Source organism: Elaeis guineensis, chromosome 5, assembly GCF_000442705.2.
Source record: "Elaeis guineensis isolate ETL-2024a chromosome 5, EG11, whole genome shotgun sequence".
Lineage (NCBI taxonomy): Eukaryota > Viridiplantae > Streptophyta > Magnoliopsida > Arecales > Arecaceae > Elaeis > Elaeis guineensis.
Genome location: NC_025997.2, coordinates 128,221,303 through 128,238,566, shown reverse-complemented (window position 1 = coordinate 128,238,566; position 17,264 = coordinate 128,221,303). Strand labels below are relative to the sequence as shown.

At 35.9% G+C, this 17,264-nt stretch overlaps 1 long non-coding RNA gene across 2 annotated transcripts; it reads left to right on the top strand.

Moving 5' to 3' along the window:
- Nucleotides 1-466: 466 nt before the first annotated feature.
- Nucleotides 467-1,893, top strand: LOC114914242 (uncharacterized). Of its 2 annotated transcripts, XR_003801030.2 has the most exons (4): nt 467-612; nt 694-749; nt 1,058-1,122; nt 1,226-1,893. It is a non-coding gene; the product is annotated as an uncharacterized lncRNA (long non-coding RNA). The 2 variants fall into 2 exon arrangements; XR_012141260.1 differs by having other exon boundaries at nt 1,058-1,893.
- Nucleotides 1,894-17,264: the final 15,371 nt, after the last annotated feature.

The following is a 17,264-nucleotide window of genomic DNA, read 5'->3' as shown; positions in this document are numbered from 1 at the left end:
GGGACACGTTTTAAGTGATATTGGATATGAAATATAGGATGAGTTGGAAATATATTTCTGAATGGAGCATTCACATCAGCCTCTTGGAAAATAAAAAATATTCTGAGCCACGGTTCTTTTTGCTGGTCATATGTAGATCACATAATAATTCCATTCCGACAGATCTTATCATGGTCTCTGTTTTTTCTTCTAAAGGAAATGGTGTCTTTTTGATGAACCACTAAAGTTGGACATTTTAGAAACTGACCAATGGAAGGTAGACTGAGAGTTTGCAAGATTGAAAGACCCTTCAAACTTCTCCCGGCAACCATACGTGGAACAAGTCCAGAATGAGGCGGTAACTTTAAATCCTTTTTTAAAGATTCCCACTTGCTTTTACTTTTGGTAGCAGGAGGAGACATATCTCTTTTCTAATCCTGTAACCCCATGGTGGTTCATTGTTGGGAGAGACATGAAGGCATGGGTTCCATTGACTAAAAAAGTTGAAAAAGTAATCCTGAACATATTGTAGGAACTCAACTTGAAACTATATAAAGGTTGTGCAAATTGCAACTGCATCCTTCAACTTCTAATTCAAAATCATACTATATCAAATAACAGCGAGATCTCCCTGTAAGTTCTAGTTCTACTTCTGGTGATATGGGGAATTCTTGATCACTCTTATCTTTTAAATATATCTGGAAAATTGTACAGGTGTTTCCAGTTTTTCAGCAACGGTTAGTCATCTCCAAGCTTCTGGGTTTGATACGGTGAGGCCTTCCATATCACATGAGCTTGTGGTGTCAAATTAATATCACTGTATATGGATATTCTGATGCTGTTAAGATGCAGGCAACTTGCAATAAAAGCTATCATCAAGGCATTGAATGCCACATACAGATTGCAGCTCTTGATGAAAATTTTATGTGATTTGATACATGAATGGATATTTTATTAATTCCTTGTCACTTATGTACTCATTAATATTTGGTATTTCTGTGGGTCATCTTGAAAGATAGTTTTGTCAGCATGGGATGCTGAGCTTTGCTGACCACCTGTTATTGCACCTCTTTACCAGATCCTCACCCCATTTTGCTAGGAAAAGGGTGTACTTGAGAGCTTCTACTCTTGTATTCCATATTGGTACAGTTGAAACTCCTCCTTCCTCAACCTTTTCCGCATCATTATTTTTCAAATACCACCTGTTATTGCACCTCTTTACCAGATCCTCACCCCATTTTGCTAGGAAAAGGGTGTACTTGAGAGCTTCTACTCTTGTATTCCAATTGGTACAGTTGAAACTCCTCCTTCCTCAACCTTTTCCGCATCATTATTTTTCAAAAGCCTGCAAAGTCTCTCTTCTTTTTTGCCTGATTGTCAAGGAGCTTGTTGCGATGGCATATGGAGTTGCTGACTTTCCAACGGGTAAAAAAGGAGGAAACTTACCAAAGCGAGGGCAGATAAAAGCCAGGATTATGAGAATGCTGTTCAAGTCACTCGTCAGCCTAGCTTCCAAGGCAGCAGGAAGGGGAGGAAGATGGTGAGAAAGATAGTGAAGGAAATCCGCCTCCTGCAAAGCCACCTTAAGGTGGCTGTTCTTAGGAGAAAACTTGAAGATATGAGTGATTCAAAGGTTCATCCACCAGTTCATATAAAGCTTTTTGTAATCTATAGAGCTGCGATGCCTTCGATTCTGCTCTATTAAGCCAATGAAAGTGAAGGATAATGCAAAGGAAGGCAATTTTTTCATATGTTTAATTTCAGGTATTATGGGTTTTAAGATAGAGGCTGGATCCTTCCATTCTCTCAAGTACCTTAGCTATGTTTGTGCGATATGTAAACCTTGATATGAATGCAAATCTGAGCTAGAAATGTGATTTTGGATGAATTGTGAATGGCTGAGATATTTAACACCTGGGAGCCTTTTTTCTTTTTTTTTTTTTTAGCCTGTGAAGTGATGAAAATAAAGTGTGGGGTGATCGAATTTCTTGCTTCTATGTTCTTGCTAAATTGAAAATTACACGATGCAGTCAGTTGCTCTACCACGATTTTTTCGAAAAAGAAGGCTTCAACTTCCTCAGTCCCCTTTAAGACCTGGCATTCTCTCTTTAGTGGGGGAATCTTTGCTCTGTCACGGCCATAGACACTCACAAGGTCATCTCCAGTGGTCCATCTTCTATGCAATCTCCTTCCTCTGATGTAACTCCTTTCCTTGTACCAAATTCTATTTCAGTTTTGAGTTCCAGTAAAAGATGGTGGAAGTTTCTCACTTCCTCCATATTTCATCAAAAAGGGAAAATTACTTGATGCCATTGGTAAGCCATGGTGAATGAGTTCAGTTAATTATTCTGCATTGGACATTGCCTTGATATAATGGCCTCTGTCACCACTGTTCCTCGAATTCCACAGCCAGTAAGCGATGGAGGTGGGACATTTTCTGGCTCCAGACTGTATCTTTTATCATTTTTATCTCCAACTTCATGACTTCTGTTAGTTCCCACGTTTGTTGTTATCTTTCCCTTCTGTGGAAACTGACAAGCAATTCAGCTCCCTTTCAAAAAAAGAGACGAGCAATTTGGGTCAACCATATGGAGAAAGGTGAATGAACAGTAGATGGGCCAAAATCTTATTGGAGCACTAAATGGGGACAACCACAGAGACTGTTTCATGCTGAAGCTTAATTTCGTCCACATGCATCTTGTAGTGGCTACTGTGAGAGATAAGATTCTAGAGCCTCTATTTTTCCTCCAACAACCGAAGCTGGCAGTGTCTGTGCCTGTTTATGGCTATCTTGTCATTAAAGATTGGAGACACATTCACCTCTGGAAACCCAAATGACAACCGTTGCTCCTCCATCGGTGCTGATAAGAGTTTCAGCTTCCCAATATATTAAGAAGGCTAGAGATGTCCTCCACAAACTAGGTTGTTCGAAGTGGCTGACTAAAATTTTTTGGATGCATCCGTACCTACTGATAGTTCTCTGTTACTTTGATACACTGTTTTTTTCCTGGTATTATGATCGGCAGCTGTTAGAATCGACATTCTTTTTTTTTTTTTATTTGAATGGGAGGGGACTGAGGTTTAGAACCTTAGTCACCTGATTTTTATTAACAAAGAAAAATATCTACAAGATGAAGGAAATAAAGAAGAGAACAGAACTTTTTTTTTTTTAATTTATTTTACAGCAGGGGAAGTAAGAACCTGATCAGAACAGCCTTCGAAGAACAAAACCCACAAGAATAGCAGGTGGAAGATGCCTGAGGTTGAGGACCAAAACGGAACAGACAAGGAGCTAACTAGAGGAGGTGGCCGCTGTCAAGATGCCTAGGACCCCGCTCCACAATTTAGCAAAACCTAGAATCGGCAATGCAATGGAGATTTGTTCTCAGTTTGATAATCTGTTTTAACCAAATTGGTTATAATTCTATGATATTTTCTGTTTCAGAATGAGTCTTTATCTAATTCCTTCTCAAATAACTATGACTACAGTAGCTCAATGTCTGATCTTATCTGAAGAAGCAGAGCTAGTCTTCATCTTGTGGTAGTTGACAACCTCCTTCCATGGTAACTGACCTCCAATGGTGTACCAAAGTTACGACTTTCCCTTCCCTCTGAGTTTTGATCATATATATTCACAGCATGCAATCTAGTAAGAAATCTACAGGTGTTCTATACAAATTAACCTTCAAAGCTGTGAAAAAGAACAGGTAATTTTGTTGTCCGAAGAGGCTAACTCACTGAAATTTCACTGTTACTCTGATTCAGTTACTTAATGTAAGGAGTCCTCATGGATGATCATTTGATTCTCAGATCTTTGTTATCCATTAATCTCTGCTATGTTTTGTTTTGGAGCGAGTTCTAGATAGGATCCTTCTCAAACAAATGATCGAATGATTTATTCATTAAATGACACGCAACTTTTTGTTATTGTTGCGGACAGCCTACAGTTTTCGTGCTCTTGTTCTTTCTGCGACTTCTGAAATGAGCCCATGCCGTTGCTTGGAGAACCGTGCAACACATGGGCTCTATGAGACAATGCCATCGTAGCCAACCCTCCTTTGTCCCATCTAGATTTTTTTTTTTTTTCTTCGAAAGGAAAGTCTAGCTCGCAATGTCGGCAACGACTTTATCAAGTCGACGCTAGCTTGGAGCATTGACTTCGATCCATTGCTTCCCAACTGCAGAACTAAAAGAGATAAGTTTACCTTTCCTTTTAGTGGCAGCAGACATGCTGCATCACCTTTTTCTTTTCCCAGTTATCATTGCTTTTCTCGGTAGGAAACCACCACTTACATTAGGTGAGAGCAGACCCACTTACATGCTCAGTGATTTTTTTTTTTTTTTTTTTTGATTGAAGATATGCTCAGTGTAAGTTGTTTTCATTAGAAACTTGCTTCAAGAAGAGGATCAGGCTATCGCCAGACACTCGTACAATGTTTTCTCGGGTTGCTTGTGATTTCTAGGCCTAAATTTGTCTCTACTTGGATCAGATAGCAACTAAATTGAACTTATCATCCACCTTCCCATTTTTTCCAAAAACAAAAAGTTCCTTAAATTGACCGCCATTATATTATCTCCCATTCTTCTTAATCTGCAAAAGCCTGACCTAAATGCCATTTGCTTGTGGTGGTCCTATCCCCAACTTTTGAACCCTGGACCACCTGGTCCATTTGAAGAGTTGCCGCCATATCTCCCGACACATCTGAATGTGCTGGTTCTATATTCTCATCCCTTTGTAGACTCAAGTTGTATTCAAAAGGACATCTTCAGGAAGTTGCCTTCTCTAACATTGAGGAAATTGCCCTCTTTTAGATGGGTAAAGGAGGCCTGGAAAGACCACCTAGCTTTTATTGATCAAGTATGTACAAAGAGAGAAGGAAAGCAGAACACAAACAACAAAACAGAGAGGAGAACAGAACAGGAGAAACAAAAACTTTGCTAAGTACCAACAGCACTTGCACGCTCCTCTATGACCACAAGGCTGACAGTAGGCTCAAGAAATGCTCTGGCAGCAGGACCAATAACAGCACACGATGAGGGCACGCTTTGCACAAGTGGGATCCACACCTCTAGAGGTTTTGGTGTTTGTCTCGATCCTGGACGGAACAAAGATGCTGCCAGCTGAAGAACGGAGAAGAATTCTCTAGAGAGTAGCGAAAATAGAGCTTGGCCTTATGAGAAAAACTCACTTGTTTCTCTCTTTCCAAACTTCCCAACACAATGCCACCATCAATTGTTCAGCTGCCCCCCTTTGAGATACAGGATGTTACCTTCTCTTCAAATCTTAATCAGTCGATTCTAAATTTTCTGTTTTACTTTTGAGTTTATAAATTGGGTTTCTTGAAGATGTTGATTTGGATGGTTTTGCGATATATTGTTTTTATGGTCGTTGCTGACTTTGGAATTGCTGAAGTTGAATGTCATATTTGGATATGATAAGGCTCAGAAAAGAAACTCTTTGGGCATTATTCCATTTTCATTTTGGATTTGATGTTCTTGACTATTTTTAATCTGAATTGCTCCTTTCAGCTGTTGATTGCTCTCTTTCTTGAATAAGATGGACAAAGTAGCTAGCTTTCTTTTGTCTCTATTGGGTGTCTTTTTGGCTGCTCAATCTTTGTCTTGGGGCATCTTGGAGCATCTTATTGTAGATGCTTTACTTAAAAGAGGACTCGCTTTACTTAAAAGAGGGCTCAAGGAAAATCATGCAATCTGATGTTAATTGTAACTTTGGACTGCTGGATCTCCATTTTGGGTCTCTCTACAGTTTGTTCTTCTTTCACATTGCAGGATGATGATGAAGTTTCTTTGCAGCATTCCATAAACTTATGCCTGATTTTAGCAAAATTTGGAGCAAAGTAAAATCTTTGCCTTCTTCTTTATCACACTCATAGCTGAATCATCATCTATTGGGATGAAATCATAAGGAGCTCATTTCATCTGTTGCTCATTAGTTCTGGAAAGGAAGCTCAGACGCAAATAGCTCTGTTAGTCGGCCTCAAGTTTGCAGTAACTGTGCAGAGAATTCCAGTTCTGTTATTCTTGGCCTTTTATCATTGTCCAATTTGATATCTCTGTTTGTATTCTCTTCTCGCTGTTACAACAGAGGGTACAAGTTCTATGCTGCACACTGTATTGATGACTTGTGTAATATTCTAATTTGAGACTCTTTAGATGGTGAATAGCCCTAAACAAAGGCTGTTCATCTGGCTGTAAATATTATTTCTTTCAACAATAAATTTTGGGTTGCTTTGCCTCCCTTCTACTCAAAAAAAAAAAAAAAAAAGGACACGTTCTTCAGATTAACAGAGCTATGCAGAATAAAGTATTCCATGAATACATGATCATTTCAAAGGTCGAGTAATATTCTAGAGCCCATTCCCACTGCAACAACGCTACTAAATCTCGTAGAGAACAGTCATCTACCTTTTATAAAAAACTGTAAGATAACTTTACGACATTTAATATGAAAGCTAATTATTCGGTTCCAGTTATAGTCATGATCATTTTTGTAATTTGAATTACTAACAATGTTCTAAGTTCAGTTATAACCCATCTAACTTCTGAGCCAATATTGATAGTATTTGAAATATGATGCAGTTCATGTCAAGCCTTTTTTTTTTATGTAAATGGAGGTAGCCAGTGGCTACCCCCAGCTTTTATTAAGACAAGAGAAGATATTTACATAGAGAAGACGAAAATAATTTATAAAGAAGAAGAGAAAGAATAAGAAAAGTACTCCACTGAGAAGTTAGGCCCCTCCAAAGAATCTGGTGGTTCTTCTCTGCTTTCCCAGTACAGAGACGCTCCCAACCATGAAATGTGTAGATTGCTTTTTGAATGGTTGAATGGATAGAGTGACTCTTTCTAAGAATTATCCTCTCATTTCGATATCGCCGGACTTCGTTGCCATAAGAAGATCACCTGCTCTTTTATGCAGCTTTCGATGATTTTTTGTTTTCCAATGGGTCCATCGATCGTGCAAATTTGTCGGCCGGCCCCTCAAATTTAATTGAATTTTGATAGTGGATCAGATGCTTCTAGTGAAAGGATACTTTGTGAATTGGTGGTTAACTGACTCAGAATTATTGCCACATAATGAGTATCCTGCACTGATATTCCAACCCATCTTGGCAAGAACCTCTCATGCTAGGAGTTAATGCATGTGGATGGGAGATTTCGATCTTATTCACGACAACCAGTCCCACCAGTTATGGCAGCTACTTGTATAGATTAGTCTCTGCCGAAATTTCCTGTCTTGATCATGGTTCAACTGTGCTACTCTTGTGATTAATAAATTACTGATGATTATGAGCAGTATTCAGATCAAGTGCCTGCAGCAAGAGCACAACACAACCTGATGATGATACCCAAAATTAGTGATGCTCTAGGATCTAGACTGATAGCTAATCCATGGTTTAGACCACAGAATTAGATGAACAGCAGGACAGTGAATAGTAGGTTCCAGACCAGAAGGGAATTCTCAGTCTCCCATGCGAAATGAATGTGCTTTCGTGATATGATCCATGAGGCGTGCTTTGCATTTCAGCCTTTTTGATGGTCATTATGGCTCTTGTCATGTTCTATACCCACTAAAGGAATATCAATTGCCATATGTTGTTGTGAGAAGCATCTCTTGCAATATTGTAATGTGAATGCTACCATCTTTTTTGTGGCATTCACATTTGAAATTTTGAAGAATCTCTTGAACTCCTCTTTGGTTTTAGACCAGAATACTACGGCAAGCTGCCTATAAATACCATCTTTTCTCTTCTCTTTCCCATCAGTTCAACTCATCAGTACAACAATATCCTGATATATATAAAACCCGAATACCAGTCCCACCTGCAGCCTTTTCATTTGTTTAACAGCTAGCAGCAATGGAATATCGAGTCACCTACTCCAGGAAGGAAGAAAAGCCACTGCCACCAAAGCGAGGTCAGGTTAAAATTCATATGGTCAGAACTTTGGTTCACACAGTCATAGCAATGAAAGCTGCAAAGAAAGGCGAAAACTCCCAAAAACAAGGTGGTGGCTATGCTTAAGAAACCAGCTTCAATGTGTGGTATCTTCTTAAAATGGCATGGTCTATGTGGGTCTATGCTTAGATTTTTTTCTTTTTCTTTTTTTTTTCTTTTTTAATATTTCTTCACTTGCTGTGTTCGAATGATATGGGTGCAGTTCCGACGAGATTGAGAAGAAAAGAAATAAATGCTTTGTAGTTTAGCTGGTGTGTATTACATTGGTAGTGCTCTTCACCAGGTTTAATTGTAAAAAAAAGAACTTGGAAGGAAAACAAAAAAATGTTCTAGTTTTGTCGTCCAAGTACTGAGAGAATTGTACCATAAATCTGTTGCCTCAGGAGATTAATTGATTTTTACAAATTATTTGCAGTCATGGTTTTCCCACACATAACTTCATCATAGTTGAAACTGCTATGTATCCTTGATCTTCATTTTAATATTTATCAGCCCTCGAACTGATTCAATCTTAACTTCATGCAAATTCTTCTTACTTACTAAGTTATTGATGTTGTAAATTTACAATCAGTGGTTGGGGCATATGGCTTCAGGCAAAAGATGGTGCTTTTTTTCTGATTTTATGCTTATTTCACTGCCGTCCATGCAGTGGAGAATATATGCTTCTTAAAGGTCCAAGAGTGGTGTTTTTTTTTTTTTTTTTTTTGAAGTCTAAATCATCAATGGATCACATTCTAGCATTTGGACATTCCTGGTGATTTCTATCGCTAACCAAGGAAAAGAAGAGTATTTATAGATTTTCTTTTGGATAGCTCATAACAAGCACTAACATTAAATTGAATTAAAATGATTAGTCACATAACAGCATATGTTCACGCGAGTTTTTCTTTTTTTTATTCTCTCTTGATATAATGGTTGGGGGCCTGAGTGACCCACCAACACTATAATTATCTAGGTCCAAATTTTTTCGAGTGCGATATCTAAGAATATAAATCAAAACCTCTCATTTACTAAGCAAAGCGGTGTAACCACTGCTGCAAGCACCAGCTCCCTGAAGAGAAGTGTTAAAAATCCACTTGTACGTATTTTTCCTTCGAGGAATGATAAATCCACTTGCAAGTAGGTAGCGAATTAATCAAACTTGAATTAAGCTCCCAAAGAAGATCGTACAGGAAGAGACGCTGCTAGTTTCTAACTGTTTTGCTAAATTTAATCCAGTATATTAATGGAAAAGCTTGTGAAGCGGTTAGCTTTGTTGGCCTTTTTGGATAAGATCAGGTGTAGCTATCAATCTTTGAGAAAAATATATATATATATGATAATATCACTTTAAATGCACTTTTGCAGAGCGATTGGATGGCCAACAATTACATTTTCCTTATAAAAGTGAATTTTCTATGTTGTTGCCAAACACTTATTTTTCTGAATAGCATTCTTTCTGTTTTAGAAGTTATAAAATATTTTTTTAAGATAACACTAACGAGAACTGAGTTAAGATCTGTGCCTCTTTATTTATTTTTCCAAAAAATCCCACTTCTAAATTTTAGTCATGTACGCATTTTAACCATCTAGAAAATTAAGGAGTGCACAGATAGAAGAAGCTGGTAAGTTAGTTTTCCTATCTTTTTCTAAAAGGATCTTTTTTGAATTTTCTAGCAGGATTTTTTCTATATTATTGTAAGAATCCAGATTTTTTTAATCTTTACTGTATGAATCTTAAAGTAGAAGGAAAAAAATAAAAAAAGAAAAATCGGACTTTTGGAAGGTGTCCAACTTCTTTGGCTGAAAAGTATCGGACTCTTGGAAGGAGTCCAATTTCTTCTTTGACTCCAACGGAAGGAGGAAAATAGGATTCTATTTTTGACTCGATTAATCTCGAATTTAGCCTATAAAAATCTATCTTCGTTCCCTATCGAGCATCCTGATTTGAGTCCCACTGATTTTCACCTGTAAAATCGTTGATTTCAAGCCGTCTTCGTGAGGATTTTGTGAGGATTCCATCATCGAATTCGGCTGCAAGATCTCACTGGAATCAAGGTAACAATCTCCAACCCTTCTTCTCCTATCTCTTTAGTTTTAAGGCTTGATTTTTAGTGGGATTAGCAAGAATCATTGCCGAAATCCATAGAAATGAATTCTCCCACTTTTGTTTTACCTTCTTCTTTCCTTCCATCGGACTGGCTACTATCACCAGATTTCGATCTTGTCTTGGTTGTTGACGGTCAGACCCACCCCCTATCGGAGCCATCAAGGCCAGAGAAGGCCACAGTCTGATGGAAGGTGGGTCAATTAAGATCTTCCCCGGCTTTCCATAATAAAAAGGAAGAGAGAAATGAGAAAAAAAAAATAGAGAGAGGGAAAAAAAAAGAGAAAAATTCTCTCTCTTCCCTCTCTACCTTCTCTCTTCACTTTTTCTCTACAAATTTCTCTCTCTAAAATTTTCTTTCTTTAAATTCTTTCTCTCTTCAAAGATTTCTCTATCTAGATATCTTATGGATTAGTAGAGGGTCCAAATACTTAGACAACTTTAATCAATTGGATGACTTTAGGAGGGATCCTGAACTTATGATATTAGAGTCATTTACTATAATTTTTTACTGTCTCTAGTCTTCTATGATTTTTATAATTAATCATGATTACGTAGAAATGCAACTTTTTGCATAAGAAGGTGTCAAGTGAAACACCTTGATTCCGAATTCGTAGATCAAGGAGTTCATCGATTATTATATTTGAATCAATCATCAATAGAGGTAAGGATCTTGTACACAAATATCTTTATATATGTTTACTTCTATATTGCATGATTTTGATTTTTCGAGATCATTTTTTTATGGTTATATGATTGTCGGTATGACTACTTTTATTTTTAATATTACATATTTTTTTTATGGCTTTTTGGATGGTTTGGATTGTGATACCGGCTATTGAGATTTTTGAGAAGAACATAATATAATATAGTATTCTTCCTGACATAATTGAGATTTAATAAATTGATGATTAAGAAAAAGATATTTAGACTAGTCATGTTAAACTGAGAATAATCTCATCACGAGTAGGAACATGATATTGAGAATAGTCTGTCATAGACAGAAACATGGCATCGAGAATAGCCTGAGCAAAAAATATTATACTGAGAATAGCCCATCATGAATAGATATATGGTACCGAAAATAGTCTTGGCAAAGACAGATACGTGGTATTTGAGTTTACCATCACGGGCTAAAGCATGGATATTCTTGATTTGCCACTACGGATGGAAGCATAGTTATTCTAATTTGCCACGTGGTCTAAAATGCGGTTATCTTAGTTTGCCATTGTGGGCAGCATGGTTATCATAATTTACCACTACAGGCTGAAGTGTGATTTATAGTTTGTTAGTCATGGACTGAAACGTGATCATGATTAGTCTGAAATATTAAAGATAACTGTTGATTGAACCAGATCAAGTTAATGAGACATGGATGATAAGATATGAAACCACAATTAAATAAAAGAGTTTTTATTTAGTTATATATATGCAATATATTATTTTTGAAAAAGATGGATATATGATAGTATATAATGCATGTTTTTACATATATTGGTATTGAATTACATTGGATATTTAATATCAAATTTCATGGCTTATGTTCTCTTTGATATAGTTCATATATTATTTTTCAATTATATTATTATATTAGTGTGAGTGTGTGAAGATGTGCTATCACCACCCCTCTTTCTTCTTCCTTTTTCTTTTTTCAGAGTTACAGAATATATGCATTTAGCTATGGTTGGAATCATAATTGAAATGATCAATTAGATAGAGCACCATCAATAAGTGACAGTTAAATGATCAAATTTTATAAATTTACAAGATTGATATTTGTTAATGCAAAATTATTTATTATGAATTTATAAATTGTACAAGTTTGATATTTGTTAATATAAAATTATTTATTATGAATTGAGAACAATAATATTCATGGCATGTTAAGATTGTAAGTAATTTTACAGATCCTGCATATTTTTTAGGATATATTTTAAAGAGTATGTGGCCATCACGTATCCGATTCAAATATTAAATTCAGAGTGTGACAATGGTTACCAAATATTTATTTTTCTAAAGATCATTTTTTTTCTTTAAAAGTTACAGAATGGTTTTTTTAAGCAAAAATACTTTAAGGCGCTTGTACATTGCACATGAAAAAGTTCATTAGTACTGTTCTAACTTGAGAACTTCATGATCGACCAATATACCATGTTCGATGGTAAACTTGTGAATTTCAGCAACGTCCTCTTGTCATCTAGCAAGAGGATTGTTCATGTACGCTTTATGTGAGCCGCATAGCATTATTTTTCTTCAAACAATACCAAACACAATTGACTTAGGGGGCTATTCCTCTCATTTCATCCTTCCAGAAGTTCCCCCTTACCTTCTAGAATGAAATGTACCATCTTTCAATGTTTTCTTTAACATCTCTCTCTCTCTCTCTCTCTCTCTCTCTCTCTCTCTCATGTATTAAAAAAAGATAAAGTAGTGCCTCTATAAGTTCATAGCTCCTCATTATTAAAGTAGATGCTCTTTGTTTGGTGCATCTAATCCTCACCATCCTAATGTTAACGAATGAACTATCCATACAATAATTAAACCAAAAAATAAACGTGCTAAATGTTGGCATTGAAATATAGTGGCTACGAATCCAGACCAACACACCATCTACGATAATTAAATTCCAGCTTGTCACATCTATTCTTGCTGTCTCGCATACAATTCTATTTAGAAAAGTAAACAAAACTTTGTTTTGGATTGCATCATGCATGTCTTAGGCCTCCAGCATTGCTTGCCCCTCAAGGTCCAGCGGTCTAAAGAGGAACTTGGACATCACGAGCGTTGAAAGTAGTTTGAGATAATAACTTGCAAGTTTCTAAAGTTCCAAAACTAATAAAGAAAAAATAGGATCGAAAATGAATCGAATAGAGATCGGATACCAGCGTATTCATATCCATATTTATTTTAATTAATATAAATAAATATAAATATAAATATTATTTAAATATAAAAATATATATCATATTTATTTTAAACGGATATGGATATAATTTGGATATTGAAAATATAAATATAATTATGAATATAAGTTGAATAATTAAATTTTATAACTATAAAATCAAAAATATTATTAAATAAATAATAAATCATATTAATAACATATTTATATGCTTGTATATTTTTTTAAAAAAATAATAAATGCTATATAAAATTATATAAGATTATAGATAAATTCGGTTACGGATCGAATGGTTATCTGTCTATATCCATATCTATTTTTTTTATAGACATAAATTATCACGTTTTCGATCCGAAATTGTGAGTCAAAGGTCATGGCAACCGCCGCATACTCAAAAGAAACCTTTTTCATAAGCATGCAAGGCATCTCATCATGATATCTTACACATAAAGCTAAAAAAAATTTCAATTTTAATGATCAACCTTAGTTCAAATAACAAAATCAAAACTCGGTGTCAAAAGAAAAATAATTGTCCGACAAAATCAACACTTAAAATAAAAGTCTTGCATCAATTCTGAAAAAAATTCTAAATCAAATGAGCTAATCTCCATCTCTAATCGCTCTCCCAATCGAAATCCTGCATCATACTAACTTTCTGGATCTGTAAAGAAAAATATAAAACTCATCATGAGCTAAATATCCCAGAAAGCAGTATATACCTTTAACTGAATAAATCAGGCAATAATACTGTACATATCGATTTACTGATAATAACATAACAATATGTAAATTTATGAATCCATAATTTAATTCATCACACTATCAATCATATATAAAATTTCATAATTTCAAATTATACTTATCATCTTGAATTCACCAAATTCTTAAGTTTCTTCTTATCAACCATGACTATGACCATATTTTTTCTGTGGCAGGATCATAATACCGCGTATCTTCTTGCGGTAGACTGTGAATCATCTGACAGTAAGTCCTTCGAAACCGCTGGTCTCGCTGGCGGTTTGTTGCTGGTCTCTCTGACGAAATATCACTGGTCTCACTGGCGACATAAATCCTCAGAACAAATTATTTGCCAACGTATATACCCCCATTGGCAGGGTCCTTTACATAGTCAGGTTGTCAATTCATATCATCTTTCAATTCATATATTATTTTAAAAATAATATAAATAAGTGATATTCGAGTAAATCAATCATATCATTCTTTATGATCATATATCATCATAATAATTTGCAACAAATATCTTCAATCATAAATAATTTTTAACAATTATTTTCAATCACAATTAATTTCAACAAATAATTTTAATCACAAGCATGCCATAAATTTATATAATTCAAATTTATAATTTATCAGATAAATTCAATAAAAGTAAAACACTACTTACGTTAAAAGAAAAATTCAAATTAGGGATTTTAAAAATCTGAAAAATCCTTCTCCGAACCTGGTACGTCAAATATCATATTTTTGATCAAAATTTTATCAAATAAAAATAATAAAAATTCTTAAAATCCAATGTCCTGACACGGATTGACTAGATGACAGTGTCCAAATTTTTTTTATTTTATTATTATATATATATATATATATATATATATATATTTTAATAAATCCTAAAAAATTCAAAAGAGAGAGTGTGGAGAGAGAAAGTCTCCCTCTCTTTCTCTTTCTCTCTCTTTTTTTCTTTTTCTTTTTCTTTTTCTTTTCTTTTTCTTTTTTTTCTTCTTCTTCCCGTGGGTTACTTTGGGCCAAAACAGGGGATCTCAAATCCCCTCATTGGAGTTCCGACCGACAGTGCATCCGACATGGGGCGACCGTCGGTAGGAGGGGCGACCCAGCGGCAAGAGGAGGGCCAAGCCAGTGACCAGCGGCGGCCACCGACGCCCAAACACCCAACAAAACCAGAAACCCCCCCCATTTTTCTCAAAGAAATCCAGCGACTTTGATCGCCGACAAGCGTGCACACCAGCACGAGAAGAAAGGAGGAGAGAGAGGAAGGGGGAGGAGGCTTACCTCCGATGCTGGTGAGGTTTTTCCGACGAGCAAGAAGGATGGCACAGGGATGGGTCTTCGCGGTGGTTTTTCCGGCGATTGCCGCCGACTGCATCTCAGATCTTTGGTGAGAGGGAGAGAGAATGATTTTCCTCCTTAAATAGAGCTAGAGGGGGCTCTTTCTGACTCCGATTGGGAGTCGGTGAGAGGAGGAAGAAGACTCCCTTTAGGAGTCTTCTCCCCTATTTTTTTCTTCCTTTGTTTTTTTAGCTTGGGTCATCATATTCTTCACCCCTAAAAGAAATTTCATCCTCGAAATTTTTCATACCTGTGGTCTCGAAGAGCTGGAGATATTTTTGCTTCATTTCTTCTTCTAGTTCCCAAGTAGCTTCTCTTTCCGAATGTCGACTCCACTGTACTTTGACATAAGGAATGTTGCGACGTCTCAGCACTTATTTTTTACGATCCACGATCCATACTAGATATTCTTCATATGATAGATCTTTTTTGCTTGCAAGGGTTCAAGCTCCACGATGTGACTTGGATCTGGTAAATATTTCTTCAACATAGAAACATGAAAAATATTATGTACTCCTGCAAGTGAAGGTGGTAAGGTAAGTCTATACGCCACCTCACCAATTCTTTCCAAAATCTCAAACGGATCCACATATCTAGGATTCAATTTGTCATGAATGCCAAATCTTGAGATTTCTTTTGAAGGAGACACTTTGAGAAATACATGGTCACCAATTTGAAATTCTAATTTTTGTCTCCTGTTATCTGCATAACTTTTTTATCTGCTTTGTGCTGTGCGAAGTTGTTCTTTAATTAATTAAATCTTTTCGACTGCGTGTTGAATAAATTCGAGACCCAATATTCTCCGCTCACCAACATCATCCCAGTGAATCGGTGATCGACATCTTCTACCATATAATACTTCATAAGGTGCCATACCAATGCTAGCCTGATAACTGTTATTATAAGCAAACTCAATCAAAGGTAGATGCTTATCCCATGAACTTTTCATATCCAAAATACAAGTTCTCAACATATCTTTTAAGATCTGAATAGTTCTTTCTGACTGGCCATCAGTTTGTGGATGAAAGGCTGTACTAAAGTTCAATTTTGTTCCTAATGCCTTGTGTAAGCTCTTCCAAAACTGTGATACAAATTTGGTGTCTCGATCTGATACAATAATCACTGAAATTTCATGTAACCTTACAATTTCTTTCATATATAATTTTGCTAGTCTTTCTAAAGTGAATCCAACTTTAATTGGTAAAAAATATGTAGACTTTGTCAATCGATCCACAATCATCCAGGCTGCATCATTTTTATTTGGAGTCTTAGGTAATCCAGTTACAAAATTCATAGTGATATGTTTCCACTTTCATACTGAAATATCAAGAGGTTGAAGTAATCCTGCAGGTCTCTGATGTTCAGCTTTAACTTGTTGACACACCAAACATTGAGCTATAAATTGAGCGATCTCTCTTTTTATATTATTCTACCAGTACATTTTCTTCAAGTCTCTATACATCTTAGTACCTTCCGAATGAACTGTATAACCGGTCTGATGTGCTTTCTGAAGTATTTTCTATTTGAGTACCGAATCATTAGGTATGTAAATTCTATTTTCGAATCTCAACGAACCATCATCATGTATCTTGAATTCAGATTGAACACCAGCTTCCACTGAATCTCTTATTTTCGTTAATTGTGGATCACCATTTTGGGCAACTATAATCCTTTCAATGAGTGTTAGCTGAACCCTCATGTTGGCTAATCGTACTGTTGAATCATATACTCGAATGTCTAATTTCAGTTTTCTTATATCCTTCAATAATTGACTTTGATGTGTAATTAATATAGCCAAATTTCTCATGAATTTTCTACTCGGGGCATCAGCGACAACATTAACTTTTTCGGGATGATAATGAATTGTTAAATCATAATCTTTCAACAGTTCTAACCACCTCCTCTGTCTCATGTTTAATTTTTTCTGTATAAAAATATACTTTAAACTCTTATGATCAGTAAATACTTCACACTGCGCACCGTATAAATGATGTCTCCAAATTTTCAGGGCAAAAATCACTACAGCTAACTCCAAATCATGCGTCGGATAATTTTGTTCATATGGTTTCAATTGTCTTGAGGCATAAGCCACTACCTTACCATGTTGCATCAATACACAGCCAAGTTTCTTTTTAGATGCATCACTATATATTGTGAATCCTTCATCTCCTGTTGTTATAGTAAGAATAGGGGCTGAAACTAATCATTGTTTTAACTCTTGAAAATTCTG